At 47.1% G+C, this 17,841-nt stretch overlaps 1 long non-coding RNA gene across 1 annotated transcript in view; it reads left to right on the top strand.

Annotated features, from left to right (window-relative positions):
* Positions 1 to 14,705, top strand: part of LOC103880617 — an 81,569-nt gene extending 66,864 nt beyond the window's left edge. The window contains exons 2-5 of the long non-coding RNA XR_002519102.2: positions 51 to 149; positions 7,139 to 7,209; positions 9,271 to 9,370; positions 13,122 to 14,705. This is a non-coding gene — a long non-coding RNA (uncharacterized LOC103880617). The remainder of the gene's footprint in view (positions 1 to 50; positions 150 to 7,138; positions 7,210 to 9,270; positions 9,371 to 13,121) is intronic.
* Positions 14,706 to 17,841: the final 3,136 nt, after the last annotated feature.

The following is a 17,841-nucleotide window of genomic DNA, read 5'->3' on the forward strand; positions in this document are numbered from 1 at the left end:
ATTTTAATCATTTTGATGAACTCTTCTCTGTTTTCCCCCTCTGGTTTCAGGCATCTTTGCAACCTAGACCTTGGTGCACAGCCCAGAATCCCGGTGCTCCTGGTGCGCCATTGCCAATAGTAACCACAGAAGCTAGGGCGTGGAATGCAGTAAGTCTAGAGTCCTGGCGCGCAGAGCCCGGGTGGAACTCAGGGTGGGCTGGGAACGGGCAGACAAACATCTTCTTTCCTGGATGCTGGGGCCGTGGCTGGAGGGGAGTGGGCGTCCATCGTGGAGTCCTCAGGCTCTGCTTCTGCCCTGAGCTTTGTGCACCACGCTACTACTGCCCCTCAGAAAACCGGGGAATGCAAATGGTATCAATTTTTTTTTTTTTTGAGACAGAGTCTCGCTCTGTTGCCCAGGCTGGAGTGCAGTGGCGGGATCTCGGCTCACTGCAAGCTCCGCCTCCCGGGTTCCCGCCATTCTCCTGCCTCAGCCTCCCGAGTAGCTGAGACTACAGGCGCCGCCACCTCGCCCGGCTAATTTTTTGTATTTTTAGTAGAGACGGGGTTTCACCGTATTAGCCAGGATGGTCTCGATCTCCTGACCTCGTGATCCGCCCATCTCGGCCTCCCAAAGTGCTGGGGATATCACTTTTCTATCTTTGTCATTGTGTTTATTTTAAAATATCTGATTCTTTCTCCACTAGACTCTGAGTTCCTTGTTTACTGTAGGTCCCCCCACAAAAGTAAGCACATAGTAGATGCTCATTAAATGCCTACCAGGCCAGGCACGGTGGCTCATGCCTATAACCCCAGCACTTCCTGAGGCCGAGGCGGGTCAGGAGTTCTAGACCAGTCTGGCCAACATGGGGAAACCCCGTCTCTACAAAAAATACAAAAACATTAGCCGGGCGTGGTGGTGGGCGCCTGTAATCCCAGCTACTCAGGAGACTGAGGCAGGAGAATCTCTTGAATCCAGGAGGCGGAGGTTGCAGTGAGCCGAGATCGCACCACTGGCACTCCAGCCTGGGCAACAAGAGCGAAACTCCATCCCAAAAGAAAAGAAATGCTTACCAAACTGAACTGATGTTGAGCAGAAACCACCCTGTTCAAAGCAAAGTTTGCTTCATGAAAATGACTCATACATGAGCCAAGTAGTTAACAAAACAATTTCCCTGTGCAGTTCACATCATGTACTTGAGGGGGGGCCAAGTCATTCGTCTCAGTGTTCAGACAGGTCCTGAAAGATACATTCTGTAGAGATGTGTTTAAAGCAAAGATCATTTCAGGAGGCTGAGGTGTGAGGATCTCCTGAGCCTGGGAATTCGAGGCTGCAGTGAGTCTTGGTGGCACCGCTGCACTCCAGCCTGGATGACACTGTGAGACCATAACTTAAAAAAAAAACAAATGAGTAGAACAATGATTATAATGCCTATCCTAACACATCATTTTTAAAAAGGGAATAATTGTATCGTGGGTGGGCTTTTCTTTTCATTTGTTTAACCTAAAACTTGTTCAGATCAGATCTCATTATTATTATTATTATTATTATTTTGAGACAGAGTCTTGCTGTGTCGCCCAGGCTGGAGTGCAGTGACACAGTCTTGGCTCACTGCAACCTCCGCCTCCCAGGTTTAAGCAATTCTTGTTCTTCAGCCTCCTGAGTAGCTGGGATTACAGGCACCTGCCACCACGTGTGGCTAATTTTTATATTTTCAGTAGAAACGAGGTTTCACCATGTTGGCCAGGCTGGCCTAGAACTCCTGACCTCAGGTGATCCACCCACCTCAGCCTCCTAAAGTGCTGGGATTACAGGCATGAGCCACCGCATCTGGCTCAGATCTTATTTTCTTGAAGTAGTCTAGCTGAAGCGCAAAATACCCTTTGCCCCTTTACACTTAAAACACACCAGCTCACAGTTAGCCAGGCGTGGTAGCAGGCACCTGTAATCCCAGCTACTCAGGAGGCTGAGGCAGGAGAACTGCTTGAACTTGGGAGGCAGAGGTTGCAGGGAACTGAGATTGCACCATTGAACTCCAGCCTGGTCGACAGAGTGAGACTCCGTCTCAAAAAACAAAAAACCACCAAAACCAAAAGAACCACACATGCTCAGGGCTCGAATACAGTTCCGTGTCATGCACACATCTTGCTTCTCAACTACGAAGTTTGCAGGTTCAGAAGTGGGCAGAAACCCCTGAGACCATGTATTCTTGTGGATGGTAACTGTATGGACCGAATGTCCTTTGTCCCAGTTAAAAGATCTGAAACTAAAACAATCAGCAGTCCACTCATTTCGGACCAAATATGGTATGTTTTGGCTCAGAACACGCTCCATGGAGCTGTCATCCACAGGAAGGTTTAGGAGAGACAAGCACTTATCTTCTTCCGGGAACTACAGTGCTAAATATTTATAAATGTAAGAGAGGCTGTGTGCCTGAGACCCTCTCAAGGGACGAGTGGTTGGCTGAGGTTTTTTTTTTTTTCCTCTTTCTGGGTTTACACTGAAGATATATTATTACAAAACAAATGATGAAAAATGAGAAATGTGTTCAACTGGTTGTTTGTGGAACATGACATCAACTGGCTAGCATGGTCCATCTGCGAAGCATTTTTTTTTTTTTTTTTTTTGAGACGGAGTCTTGCTGTGTTGCCCAGGCTGGAGTGCAGTGGCGCCATCTCGGCTCACTGCAACCTCCGCCTCCCAGGTTCAAACAATTCTCCTGCCTCAGCCTCCAGAGTAGCTGGGATTACAGGCACCCGCCACCATGCCAAGGTAATTTTTGTCTCTTTAGTAGACATGGGGTTTCACCATGTTGGTCAGGCTGGTCTCGAACTCCTAACCTCGTGATCCGCCCACCCTGGACTTCCAAAGTGCTGGGATTACAGGCATAAGCCACCATGCCTGGCCCTGCAAAGCATTTTTAGTTCTATTCTGCTCTGCTCCACCCTTCACTCTGTCTCGTTAGAGAATCAGGCTCACTATGGAACAGCTCTCGTCTCTGAGAGGTCAGGTGAACAACTAGGCCTGAGAAGGGAATTTTTTAAGTTTTGTGTGTGTATATATACATATATATGTACATGTATCTATCCATCTATTTTATATATATATATATATGCTTTTTTTTTTTTTTTTTTTTGAAACAGAGTTTTGCGGCTGGGCGCGGTGGCTGAAGCCTGTAATCCCAGCACTTTGGGAGGCCGAGACGGGCGGATCACGAGGTCAAGAGATCGAGACCATCCTGGCTAACACGGTGAAACCCCGTCTCTACTAAAAAAATACAAAAAGCTAGCCGGGCGAGGTGGCGGGCGCCTGTAGTCCCAGCTACTCGGGAGGCTGAGGCAGGAGAATGGCGGGAACCCGGGAGGCGGAGCTTGCAGTGAGCTGAGATCCGGCCACTGCACTCCAGCCTGGGCAACAGGGCGAGACTCCGTCTCAAAAAAAAAAAAAAGAAACAGAGTTTTGCTCTTATCACCCAGGCTGGAGTGCAATGGCTCGATCTTGGTTCACTGCAACCTCCACCACCCAGGTTCAAGCGATTCTCCTGCCTCAGCCTCCCGAGTAGCTGGGATTACAGGTGTGCACCATCACACCCAGTTAATTTTTGTATTTTTAGTAGAGATGGGGTTTCACTATGTTGGCCAGGCTGGTCTCGAACTCCTGACCTCAGGTAATCCACCAGCCTCAGCCTCCCAAAGTGCTGGGATTATAGGCGTGAGCCACCACGCCCAACCTCAGTTATATTTTAAACTAATGTTACCTCTCCCTATTACATTTATTTTCTAGTAAAATAGCTTGACTTTTACAGCTTTTCCATTTTTAAAACTATAGAAGTAATGCATGACTTTTATAAAAAATTCAAACATTCAGAGAAGTATAATGTAAAAAAGAAAATTTATTCTCTCCCTTGCCTACATTGCATACTCCAGATGTCATTTTGGATCTGTACCTCCAGAATGGTTTTCTATGCATGCCATGGTTAGGAACACAGACCTAACCCAGTCAGACTACCTGAGTGCATGCCCCAGCTCTGCTGCTCCTCCTAGCAGTGTGACCTTTCATGATACTTGACCTCCTTGTGTCTCAGTTTTCTCATCTGTAAAATGGGCACAATTATAGTACTCACCTCCCAGGGTTGTTGTGGGGTTTAAACAAGTTATTTATGTAAAGTGCCTAGAACAGTGCTTGGCACATAATAAGCACTAGATGTCGGTAAACTATCATTATTAGCAAAGGTAATACCATAAAGGTGCATTGTATTACTTACTACATGGGATTCGCAGCTGTTAACAGTCCCCAGACTACAGTAACTCAAACCAGATAAAAGTGAATTTCTCCTTCTAGAAGCCGTTAGAGGAGTGGGACAAGGCAGGCAGTTGCTCTGTTGCATGAAGATTCGTCCTGTAGCAGGGGGCCCTTGTCTACATCAAAGCATTATCTCCAGGGTGTCACTGCAGAAAGGGGACAGAGGACGTGAACAACAACTAGCTTCCTTTTGAAGGATATGACCCCTTCACTGCATATATCACTTCTGCTCACATCCTGTGGCCAGAATTTAGACCTTTTGACAAAGCTGGCTAAAAGGGGAGGTGACGACTACCCACTTACATGTAGGATTCAGCCACATTGCCCTAGAACCTTGACACCCACCCAAGCCAACCACTTAAAACGGGGCTGGAGGGGGCCGGATTTCTTTTACTAAATGAAATAAAGGATACTGGGCAACAGCTGGCGGTCTCTGCCACGTACTCTTTTTCTTTAGTGGGATTATTTTATATGTGCTGCTGTCCACATGGGTTTCTCATCGAGCAATGTGTTGGGTGCTGTTCCCTAAGTTCCTGTACACAGATCTGGTTTATGTTGTCCATCAGCTCTCTTGTATTCCAGGAAATTGAAATCTTTTTTTTTTTTTTTTTTTTTGAGACGGAGTCTCACTCTGTCACCCAGGCTGGAGTGCAGTGGCACAATCTTGGCTCACTCAACGTCTGCCTATGGGGTTCAAGCGATTCTCTAGCCTCAGCCTCTCGAGTAGCTGGGATTACAGGCACATGCCATGACTCCCGGCTAATTTTTATATTTTTAGTAGAGTCGGGGTGTTGCCATGTTGGCCAGGCTGGTCTCAAACTCCTGACCTCAAGTGATCCACCCTCCACAGCCTCCCAAAGTGCTGGGATTATAGGCATGAGTCACTGCGCCTGGCCAGGAAATGGAAATCTCTCAATTCACATAGCCAAGCCTTACTGATGGATGGACATTGAGGTTGTCTCCAAGTTTTGCTATTGCAAAGAAAGCAGCAATGTACTTTTTATTTTATTTTATTTTATTTTTTTATTTATTTTTTGAGTCAGACTCTCATTCTGTTGCCCAGGCTGGAGTACAGTGGCATGATCTCATCTCACTGCAACCTCTGTCTCCTGGGTTCAAGTGATTCTCCTGCCTCAGCCTCCTGAGTAGCTGGGACTACAGGCACACACCCCCAAGCCCAGCTAATTTTTATATTTTTGGTAGAGACAGGGTTTTACCATATTGGCCAGGCTGGTCTCAAACTCCTGACCTCAGGCGATATGCCCGCCTCGGCCTCCCAAAGTGCTGGGGTTACAGGCGTGAGCCACTGCACCCGGCCAAAACAGCAATGTACGTCCTTCTACACACTTTTTGCACTTTTTTTTTTTTTTTTGCCAGCCTTTCTATCACATAGGTTTACAGAAGCAGAAGATTTGCACATTTAACATTTTGACACATATGAGAGTCTTCACATCTAGAGATTGCCCCTTTAGAGAGACATGATTCCTATCTGAAGACCTCAGGGGAAAGGTCACCAGTCCCCACCCATCAATGACAGTCTTGATTTATAGCTGGCTCAGACTAACAGTCTGGAAGAAAGAAAGGAAAGGAGACAGAAACTTGACACTTACTGAGAGCTAATTATTATTATCCTTATAAGTGTGGAAATACAGGCATGGACCAGTTACATAAGCTGTCCAGTTCACAGAGCTGGTAGGCCTTTCCTTTTCTTTCTTTTTTTTTTTTTTTTGAGATGGAGTCTTGCTCTGTTGCCCATGCTGGAGTGCAATGGTGTGAACTCGGTTCATTGCAACCTCTGCCTCCTGGGTTCAAGCGATTCTCCTGCCTTAGCCTCCCAAGTAGCTGGGACTACAGGCTGCACCACCACGCCCGGCTAATTTTTTTGTATTTTTAGTAGAGACAGGAGTTCACCATTTTGACCAGGCTGGTCTCGAACTCTTGACCTCAGGTGATCCACCAGCCTTGGTCTCCCAAAGTGCTGGGATTACAGGCATGAGCCACCATGCCCAGCCTTCATTCTTTTCTTAAATCAGCTTTATGGAGGTACAACTTACATATAATAAAATTTGCCAACCTTTAGTATGTAATTTGCTACATTTTAACAAATGTGGACAGTTTTGTAGCCAGCACTAGAATCACGATATGAAACATTTTCATCACCCCTAAAAGATCCCTCATTTACAGTCAATCCCTGTTTTCCACCCCAGCCCTGCCAGCCGCAGATCCACTTTCTGTGGCTATTATTTTGTTTCTAGAATTTCATATGAATGGAATCTTACAGTATGTGATCTTTTGTGTCTGACTTCTTTCACTTAGAATACTGCTTTTAAGATTCACCCATAGGCCAGGCGCAGTGGCTCATGCCTGTAATCCCAGCACTTTGGGAAGCCGAGACGGGCGGATCACGAGGTCAGAAGATCGAGACCATCCCGGCTAACACAGTGAAACCCCGTCTCTACTAAAAATATAAAAAAATTAGCCGGGCGTGGTGGTAGGCACCTGTAGTCCCAGCTACTCGGGAGGCTGAGGCAGGAGAATGGCGTGAACCCGGAAGGTGGAGCTTGCAGTGAGCTGAGATCAAGCCACTGCACTCCAGCCTGGGTGACAGAGCGAGACTCCGTCTCAAAAAAAAAAAAAAGATTCACTTGTGTTGTTACGTATATGTGTAGTTGATTCTTGTTTTTTATTGCTGATGAGCATTTTATGGATATACAAACATTTGTTTATTCATTCTCAAGTCGATGGACATTTGAGTTATTTCCAGTTTTTAACTATCACAAATAAAGCTGCTATGAATGTCCCTGTACAAGTTTATGTGAATACATGTTTTCATTTCTCTTGGATAAACATTTAGGTGTAGGATGGCTGGACTGTATCGGTGGTGTATATTGAAATATATGAGAAACTGCAAAACTGTTTTCCAAAGTAAGTATATCATTGTGCATTCCCAACAGCTATCTATGGGAGTTCCAGTGGCTCCACATCCTTCATTTCAGCCATTTTAGTGGATATGCAGACATATTTCATTGTGATTTCAAATTGCATTTTCTTTTTACTTTTTTATTTATTTATTTATTTTTTTGAGACTGGGTCTTGCTCTGTCTCCCAGTCTAGAGTGCAGTGGTGTGATCACAGCTTACTGATGATGCCTCAACTGCCTGGGCTCAAGCTATCCTCCCACCTCAGCCTACCATGCAGTTGGCACTACAGATGCGTGCACACCACCATGCCCAGCTAATTTATTTGATTTTTGTTTGTTTATTTGTTTTAGTAGAGACAAGGTCTCATTATGTTGCCCAGGCTAGTCTTGAACTCCTGGACTCAAGCGATCCTCCCACCTTGGTCTCCCAAAGTGCTAGAATTACAGGCATGAGCCACTGCATGCAACCTGATTTTCTTTTTTCTTTCCTTTTTTTTTTTTTTTTTTTTTTGAGACGAAGTCTCACTGTGTCGCCCAGGCTGGAGTGCAGTGGCACTCTCTCGGCTCACTGCAACCTCTGCCTCCCAGGTTCAAATAATTCTCTTGTCTCAGCCTGCTGAGTAGCTAGGATTACAGGTGCACACCACCACGCCCAGATAATTTTTGGTAGAGATGGGGTTTCTCCATATTGCCCAGGCTGATCTCGAACTCCTGACCTCAGGTGATCTGCCTGCCTCAGCTTCCCGAAGTGCTGGGATTATAGGTGTGAGCCACCATGCCTGGCCATGATTTGTATTTTGTTAATGATGAATGATGTTGATTTCCTTAACCATTTGTATATTTGCTTTGGTGAAATATCTATTCAAATATTTCACCTCCTCCCCAACACTTTTAAAGTGGTTTAAATTTTTTTAAATTAGTTCGTTTAGCTTCTTATAACAGACTTGTAATAGTTCTTTGTATATTCAGAATACAACTCCTATAACAGATACATATTTTGCAAATATTTTCTCCCTGTTTTTTTGTTTTTGTTTTTGTTTTTTTTTTTGAGACGGAGTCTCGCTCTGTTGCCCAGGCTGGAGTGCAGTGGCCGGATCTCGGCTCACTGCAAGCTCCGCCTCCCGGGTTCATGCCATTCTCCTGCCTCAGCCTCCCGAGTAGCTGGGACTACAGGCGCCCGCCACCTCGCCCGGCTAGTTTTTTGTATTTTTTAGTAGAGATGGGGTTTCACCGTGTTAGCCAGGATGGTCTCGATCTCCTGACCTCGTGATCCACCCGTCTTGGCCTCCCAAAGTGCTGGGATTACAGGCTTGAGCCACCACGCCCGGCCTTTTCTCCCATTCTATGGCTTGCTTTTTTGTTTTCTTAACAGTGTCGTTTTATTTTGAAACAAAGTCGCACCCTGTTGCCCAGGCTGGAGTGCAGTGGCATGATCATAGCTCACTGCAGCCTCAAATTCCTGGGCTCAAGCCATCCTCCCACCTTAGCCTCCCAAGTAGCTATGACTACAGGCTCATGCTACCTTGCCCAGCTATTTTTTTCATAGAGATTGGGGTCTTGCTCTATTGCCCAGGCTGGCTCTAACTCCTGGGCTCAAGTGGCCCGCCTGCCTCAGTCTCCCAAAGTGTTGGAATTACAGGCATGAGCCACTGTGCCCAGCCAACAATGTACTTTGAAGAGCAAACGTTTTCAATTTTGATGATGACCCATTTATTGATTGCTTTTTACAAATTGTGCTTTTAGAGTCATTTGTATTAACTACATTTTCTTATTTTTGGTATTGTTGATGCTCTGACATCTGAGACCTTACTGAGCCAAAAGAGGCTACCTCTCCCAGGCAGGGTAAGCTAATTCCCAGAGATAGCAAAGGACATGCTTCCCTTAGTGGATTCCCACACTCCGCGCCATTATCTACCTGCCCTAGTCATCCCAGAACCTGGTACCAGAGAGCTAGGGACAGTCCCTGTGGCCCAGAGCCACCAAATTGTTCAAACTGCCCAATACTAACCCTGACTAGCCTGCTTATCTTGCATCATCTATTTCTTCCCATGAAAACCATGATATAGGCTCCCGCCCCCAGTTCGCATCACCACAGCCTGCTGTCTTGCCTGAGTACTTAACCCTGTGGCCCTGCACAGAGTACCACGCCTCCTGTCTCTAGGGACTGTGAGTATAACAAAAATCTTTTCCTTCATAACAATTATTTTCATATTTGCATGTCTTACCATACCCGATTAAAACAAATCTCGGCCGGGCGCGGTGGCTCAAGCCTGTAATCCCAGCACTTTGGGAGGCCGAGGAGGGTGGATCACGAGGTCAGGAGATCGAGACCATCCTGGCTAACATGGTGAAACCCCGTCTCTACTAAAAATACAAAAAACTAGCCGGGCGTGGTGGCGGGCGCCTATAGTCCCAGCTAGTCGGAGGCTGAGGCAGGAGAATGGCGTGAACCTGGGAGGCGGAGCTTGCAGTGAGCCGAGATCGCGCCACTGCACTCCAGCCTGGGTGACACAGCGCGAGACTCCGTCTCAAAAAAAAAAAATAAATAAAAATAAAAAAAAATAAAATAAAACAAATCTCAAATACCATTAAAACTCACTTCTGAGAAATCTTTGCCTAACTCAACCTCACAAAGAGTTTCTATATGTTTTCTTCTAGAACAGAGGTTACCAAGCTATGGCCTGCACGCCAGTGGCTTGCTTTTCTAAATAAGATTTTACTGGAACATGGCCATACCCTTCATTTTCATAATGTTTATGGCTGCTATTGTGCTATGACAGAGTTAAGTAGTCATGACAGAGACCACATGGCCCATAAGCCTAAACATCCACTACCTCGCCCTTTAAGAAAAAGTATGACGACCTCTGTTTTAAAAATTTTATAGTTTTAGTTCTTACATTTAGGTCTGAGACCTTTTTAGAGTTAAATATTTTTATGATGTGAAGTGAAAGTTAAGGGTATTTTTGTGTATGAACATCCGGTTGTTTCTTTTTCAAAAAAGACCATCCTTTCCAAGTTGAATTTTGTTGGTAGTCATCAAAAATTAGTTGACCATGTAGCTGTTTCTCAACTTTTTATTCTGTTCCATTGATCTTCATGTCTGTTCTTCTACCAATACCACCCTGTCACGTCTATTGTATCTTTCTAGTAAATCTTAAAATCAGGTAACATAAGCCCTTCATTTCCATTTTCTGGAAAAATTTGTGTAAAGTTTGTTGTAAATAAATTTTTGGTGCTGCAAGTGAAGTAGCACTTATACATAAATTTAATTTTCTCAGCAAGGCAATTCTACTTCTATAGAAGGGTGTGACTCGTTGATAGAACAATGGCGAAAGCACACCTGAACAAGGGAGGGTATAGAACGGTGTGACTCATGGATGAAATAATGGCAAGAGCACACCTGAACAAAGGAGGGGAAGGGGTTCTTATTCCTGACACAGGTAGCCCCTACTGCGGCATTGTTCCCCTATTGGCTAGGGTTGGACCGCATAGTCTAAGCTAATTCCAACTGGCTACTTTAAAGAGAGCAGGGGTATGAACCAGAGTGGCAGGGTGAGTAGTTTGGTGGGAAGGGCAGTTACAGAACAGGTGACTCTGGATGATTCAGGTCAGAGCAGGTGACCAAGGGTGACTCAGGATGGAGCAGGCGACCAGGGGAACAGATGTGAACTACTCATTGGAGCTGTTGGAGAAGGTTGTTGAGTGAAACTAGGGCTGAGGAGAACGAGGAAGTTCAACTTTAAAATGGAGAACAAAGCACTGAACATACTGACATACTGATTCTTTGAAGAGAAATTTAGAACTCACTGTATTCAACCAATTATTATTGTTGCTTTTAAATGTCTGTAGAATTCACTGGTGATCCACCTGCCTCAGCCTCCCAAAGTGCTGGGATTACAGGTGTGAGCCATCGTGCCCGACCAAGAACAGCCTTTCATTTCTACCTTGCCTATAGCCTCCCAAACCAAATACAGGTCTCAACCAGTTTCAAGGGCTTCCAACCTGGTCCTTGATCTCCTTGACTCCCCTTGGACCCAAGAAGTATGGTTTCTGTCCCCTTTCCTCTGGTGGATGACCCTGGACACAACCCACCTCACACTGACGGAGACAGAGGGGTAGTCCCAGGGAAGTGAGTGAGCAGTTACCTGCAGAAGAGGGAACTTTTGAGAGAAGGAACCAGGTAGCTGTGAGGCCCTTGAAAACAGAAGGCCGTCAAGGCAGACTTGAAAGGAGAATATACGTGAATTAGCAAGTGCAGGAGATAGAGAGAGCACTAAGTATTAGAAAGAAGTGAAAATAGGGCCAGGCGCTATGGCTCACACTTGTAATCCCAGCACTTTGGGAGGTTGAGGCAAGTGTATCACTTGAGGTCAGGAGTTTGAGGCCAGCCTGGCCAACATGGCGAAACCTCCCCACTGTCTCTACTAAAAATACAAAAATTAGCCGGGTGTGGTGGTGTGCACATGTAATCCCAGCTACTTGGGAGGCTGAGGGAGGAGAATCTCTTGAACCCAGGAGGCGGAGGCTGCAGTAAGTCAAGATTGGACCACTGCACTCCAGTCTAGGTGACAGAGTGAGACTCCATCAGGAAGGAAGGAAGGAAGGAAGGAAGGAAGGAAGGAAGGAAGGAAGGAAGGAAGGAAGGAAGGAAGGAAGGAAGGAAGGAAGGAAGGAAGGAAGGAAGGAAGGAAGGGAGGGAAGGGAGGGGAAGGGGGGAAGGGAGGAAGGAAGGGAGGAAGGAAGGAAGAAAGGGGGAACTAGGAATAGGGAGAGGATAAAGAGATTTTAATTTTTGAAAAAGCTATGTTAAGCTAATCAAGTCACATGAGATCATGCAGAGATGCGGCTACCATAGTATCTAAAGAAAAGGACTCTGAGGCAGGCAGGCTGCCTGGGTTTGAATCCTGCCTCTCCCACTTATTCACTGTGCAATCTTGGGCAAGTTACCTAAACTTTGTCTCAGTTTCCTCATTTGTGATGGTTGTTGTAAGGATCAAGTTATTGCACGTGAAGTACTTAAAACAACTCCTGTCCCATTAAGCACAAGAGACCTGTTTTTGTTCTTGCACCACCTTCCTCCTCATCATTACGTACCTATAAATTAACTAACCTGGATTTTACTGGCATTCCAAGATTTCCTTGCACAGTGCTAAAAGTCACTGTTCAAATTGTGCTCACAATCTGTGCATTCTTATCAGAATATGGGCAAGAGGTTGGACAGAGTTGCCTACTAGAGAAAGCGGGTATATAGGGAGCATCTTTTACATATGTGCATTGGGGCGGTCTTTCATCACAATGGGAGCAGAATTTGACAGGCAGTAGGGCGGGTGAGGTACAGCTCCACACTAACCAGCTGAGCCGTGTGAGCAAATATTGAGGGTTTCCATTCATCATCAGGCTCCTTTTTTTTTTTTTTTTTTTGAGACAGAGTCTCACTCTGTTGTCCAGGCTGGAGTGCAGTGGCACCATCTCAGCTCACTGAAATTTCTGCTTCCCAGGTTCAAGTGATTCTCGTGCCTCAGCCTCCCTAGCAGCTGGGACTACAGGTGCTCACCATCATGCCTGGCTAATGTTTTTTGTATTTTCAGTAGAGACGGGGTTTCATCATGTTGGACAGGCTGGTCTTGAACTCCTGACCTCTGGTAATCCGCCTGCCTTGGCCGCTTAAAGTGCTGGGATTACAGGCGTGAGCCACCGAGCCCAGCCATCAGGCTCCCTCTAACACGTGTTTACATTTAATCATTCGACTTGCATAAATCTAGCTTCTTGCCTGCCCTAGACATGTGTGGCTTTGTTGCAAAACTAGACATGCTTTAAAATTAATTTGAAATGCATGTATCTTTTGCTATCCCAAAGATGGTAATATAGCTGCATTGCATTCCTAGAGCCCTCCAACACTTCCTTCCTTCCCGAACAGAGCATTTAACTCTCTTCTCAAACTACCGACTGTCTGGGGCAGTGTGCCATGATGCCCCGGGGGAAGCTCTGTGGATCCGGAAGGCAACTCGGGACATCTGCTCTGGCCAGCCCACCCACGTAATGCATTCAGCAGACCTGCCCCCTACAGGGAGGGCTGAGCCTCTGAGCTCCCACAGGCTGTACCTTATAAGTAAAGACTGAAGATTCTTTGTTCATAAGAAAGAGAGAAGAAAGAAAAGAAGCAATTAAACAGCATTGCAGGAGCTCCTAGAGTCTGTCAGTTTCTTGAGAGCCACGCCAGGGTCTCAGCTCTCTTCGTAGGCTGCTCAGTGGAAGTGAGGCACCCAGTGGGTGCTGGCTGAGGTCTCCTCTCCCTCGGCAGGGTCCCTTCTGATGGCCTCCCTCCTCCATCTGCAACAATCTCCCGCACCCCTATGGGCTTCCTTCTTCCCGCCACCTCTACATGCTGGGCCCTCTGGGTTCTGTCGTCTTCCTATTGGGAGCTCCCTTTCCAAATGACCTCCTATCCTCTGCTGGCCCAGACCTCTGCTTATGTGCTGTGAATCTCCCATCTCCAACTCCAGCCTGATCTCTCTTCTCAATACCCAGTGACCACTTCCATCATGTCCCCCAGACATCCTAAATTCAGCACTTCCAAAACTGGAATTCACAGATTTTCCAAATGCACTTACACACCTGGGTTCCTCATGCAGCCCGGGACACTGCCTTTCCCGGACTCGCTCTAAAACCCGAGTCTTCTTTGACTTCTCCCTTCCCTCTTTCCCTGGTGCCTAACGATAGTAAAATAGTATCGCTGATATATACTGAGTACACCCAGTGTGCTAGACAGCATACAAATCCCCAGCAGTTTCCTTTGACACACGAGGCAGGCACTATTATCAACAGCATTTTATGGACGAGGAAGTGGGGTGCAGAGAGCTGGCTCGAGGGGCCAGAGCTGATGGAGAGCTGGACTGAGACTGGATCTGTTTGATTCCAGAGCTTGAGCCTTTTGCACCACTCTGCCCCATCCTTGACGGCCACACGTCCTAAAAACAAAGCAAAACCCAAAACACTCCACCAATGAACAATTTTAGTGATCACTGTCCCACCTCTGGGAGGGCTGGGAGTCCTCAGAAAACACAGAAGTAGCTCCCAGGCCCATAATTCACCCCAACGTTTTTGGTTATAGAAACCTGGTAAAGCAGCCACACAGGCCCAAGCCAACGACGCCCCGCGGCCCGGCTTCCCACAGCCCCGGGCCCAGAGAGGCTGAAAGGAAGTCTGGAAGGCGGCGAGGTGGGAAGGGATGCTCCTCTTTCACTTGCTTCAGAGAAACCCTCGCGAGTCTCAGCATCAGCGGTCCACGTGTGGCCTGCTCTTCAGTGGATCTCACCTGTGACAGCTTGCTCGGGGATTTGGGGCACAGACCGGGCCCCTGCGGCTGCCCTGGGAGGCCTGAGGTGTGAAGGAGGATTCAGGATGTGCCTCTGTTTGTGTGTGTCCAAGTGTGAGTATGAGTGTGTGTGTGAATGTGGAGGTGGGTGAGTGTATGAATGTGTACGTGTGAATTTGAGTGTCATGTGGGTGTCTTTGGCATGCGTGTGTGTGTAATTTGTGGGGTGTGTGTGTGCCCTGTAATGGCATATGTATGTAAATGTAATTCCGTGGATGTGTGTGTGTGTGTGTGTGTATGTGTGAGGAGAGTGTTATGTGGGTGTTTGTGGGTGTTGTGTGTGAATGTGGTTGTGTATGTGTGGGTGAGTGTTGTGGGTGTGAGTACGTGTATGCGTGGGTGAGTGTGGGTGAGTGTTGTGTGAGTGTGAGTGTGCATGAGTGTGTGAGTGCTACCTGAGTGTGTGTGTGTGAGTGTTATGTGGGTGTTTGTGGGTGTTGTGTGTGTGAATGTGGCTGTGCTAATGTGGAGTGCAGAGTGTTATGGGTGTGAGAGTATTATGTGTATACTTATGAGTGGTGAGAGTGTGTGTGGGTGTGAGTGTGCATGAGTGTGTGAGTGTGCACATGTGTGTGTGGTGTGTATATGAGAGTGTTATGTGGGTGTTTGTGGGTGTTGTGTGTGAATGTGGCAGTGTATGTGGGTATTATGTGGGTGTGAGTACATGTATGCGTGGGTGGGTGTGGGTGAGTGTTGTGTGTGTGAGTGTGCATGAGTGTGTGAGTACTGAGTGTGTGGGTGTGTGTGAGAGTGTTATGTGGGTGTTTGTGGGTGTTGTGTGTGTAAATGTGGATGTGCATATGGGTGAGTGTTATATGGGTGTATGTGTATGCATGGGTGAGTGTTGTGTGAGTGTGAGTGTGCATGAGTGTGGGGTGTGAGTGTGTGGGTACAGAATTTATCTGATCCCAAACCATTTTCACACCTACTCTCCCATTCGGAGGCCCATTAAAGGCCCTCCAAGCACTCCCCTGTCCCTCTCGAGTATGGAAGGGACACTCCTCCTCTGAGGTCTCCTAGCACAGCCCATCTTGCACAGTGGCCATTTCCTGCTTGCATGGTAGTTATTTGTACCGTCGTCTCTGCTCCCTCTAACTGGACACCTCATGAAGACAACACAGCATCCACTCTGTCATTGTCTTCCCGAAGCCACCAGCACACAGTAGGGGCTCAACAAATAGCTGGTGAAGGCCAAGCACGGTGGCTCACACCTGTAATCCCAGCACTTTGGGAGGCCAAGATACGAGGATCCCTTAAGCCCAGGAGTTCGAGACCAGCCCGGTCAACATAGCGAAACCCCGTCTCTATTTAAAACGTATGTAACTGGCGAACTCGTACAACCCACCCCCAGCTCAGTGTTCTCCACAGGGTCTTTGGGGGTGTTTTCTCTCCCCCACATTTCTGCTCTCAGCCCCAGGAACACCTGCCCCGACAGCCTGGGGTGGTTGGGTGGGAGAGTAGCTCCCTGCAGGCTTTGGTGAGGGTGACCCCACTGGAAACTGCACATAACGTCAACCTCCCTGGTCTGTAAGTCATCACAGAGAGGCTGAGAACCTGGCTGAGGTGCTGGAGGGGCCATGCGCGTTGACGGGACGCGCTCAGCCTTCTAGGCGCCTCAGTTTCCCCTCTTGGCACTAGGAGCAGCACCGTCCCACCCACTTCACAGGCGGTTGCAAGATGATAGCGGTGGCAGTTTTGGAAAAGCTCTGAATGATATCAGACGACAAGTCACAGCACTGTAAAAACAGGTCTAGTGCTTCCGGTGTGAGAAAAGGTTATTTTTCGGTGTGCTGAAATACTATACAGCAAGTAAGTTGCTGAAGATGGATTCGAATGAACTAAAACTTAAACGTGGCAGAGAGAAAGCAGCCTGGGGCGTGGCTGACAGTGCTGTTTGGTGTGGAAATGAAGCCCAGCGGCCTGGGGCTTGGCTTTTGTAGATGAACCTCCGAAGTGAAGCTGGAATGAGCGAAGGCATCTGCCCCCAACACCGGGTGTCTGAGGCTCTGGCCCCACTCTGTGCACAAAGGGGAGACGCTCTCCAGCAAAGCCGCCGCTAAGCAGGGGCTCCGTGGCGACTGCAGCTGGTGCCTCTTTTCTTGCTTCCATTTTGCCGTGGTCACTTGATTTTTAGAAGTTGCTGGAGGTACCTGTCCACCCCCTCCTCACACAAGGGGCTGCGTTGGTTTTGCAGGTAGAATCACTTTCCCTTTCTCTGGACTTGATTTTCAGGCCAGTGGACTTGCACAGCCTTTGTTTTGCGTGTTGTACCTTCTCTAGTCGTTGGCTATGTTCCTGAATATTAGCACCGTATTTGTAAGGGAGGGTGGGTTGGAGTAGAATGAAAATTCAACTATTTTTGCCTGACAGCAGATTTGATAAAAGTTTTAGCAGAAGAGAAGTTAGCATTTAACTAATGATTCATTAAATATGTTTTCCATATTTCTTCTTATAAGAGATTTTCAACATCAATCATGTATCAAAGAACAGAATATACATACAATTTCCATTTTGTCAGTTTTATCCAATTCATCCACATCATGCAGAAACAGAAGTTTCCAGTAGACGGCGCCAAAGTCTGTCTTTTCTCCGCCTCCCTGCGCGCTCTTCGTTATTTCAAGATCAGCACATCCACCCTCAAGAAAATGACATTTCTTTATCAGCGCAGACCAGCACGAAGTGCTCTTCACAGCAGAAAATCCCGGTAAGATGTCTGGCAAGAAAAATAGCCCCAAGAGTTGTAGCCCTGGGCAGTAAAACCAGAAGCCAGGAACCCTGGTTTCCAAATAGTTGATGGGTTTTGTGCCAGTTCAGTTTTGAAGAAATAGCCCTGCAATACTGCGGGTCAGAGCCGTCTCCCATCTGCTCCCTCTGTCCCTCCCACTGGCCCCCATGGAAGCAGCTGCCCAGGCGTTTTGAGAAGGTGAGTGCCAGAACTCCAGGATAGGAAGAAGACGCTAAGCTTGGTCTTAAAAGACCACGAAGCATGAGATCCAACAGCCTGGGCAACATGGCGAGACCTTGTCTCTAAAACAAAATTTTAAATTAAAAAAAATTAGCCAGACATAGTGGTGTGCTTGAGCCCGAGAGGTCAAAGCTGCAGTGGGCTGTGATTATGCCACTGCATTCCAGCCTGGGCAATAGAGCAAGACCCTGTCTCAACAAACAAACAAAAAGCCAAACAAACAAAACCCCGCGAGATCCTAAGGTTTCCACGGCCTCTCTTCTTGCATTGGGCCCGTGACTCTGCCTCAGGCTGTGA

The sequence above is a fragment of the Papio anubis genome, chromosome 1 (genome assembly GCF_008728515.1).
Source record: "Papio anubis isolate 15944 chromosome 1, Panubis1.0, whole genome shotgun sequence".
NCBI classification, from domain to species: Eukaryota; Metazoa; Chordata; class Mammalia; order Primates; family Cercopithecidae; genus Papio; species Papio anubis.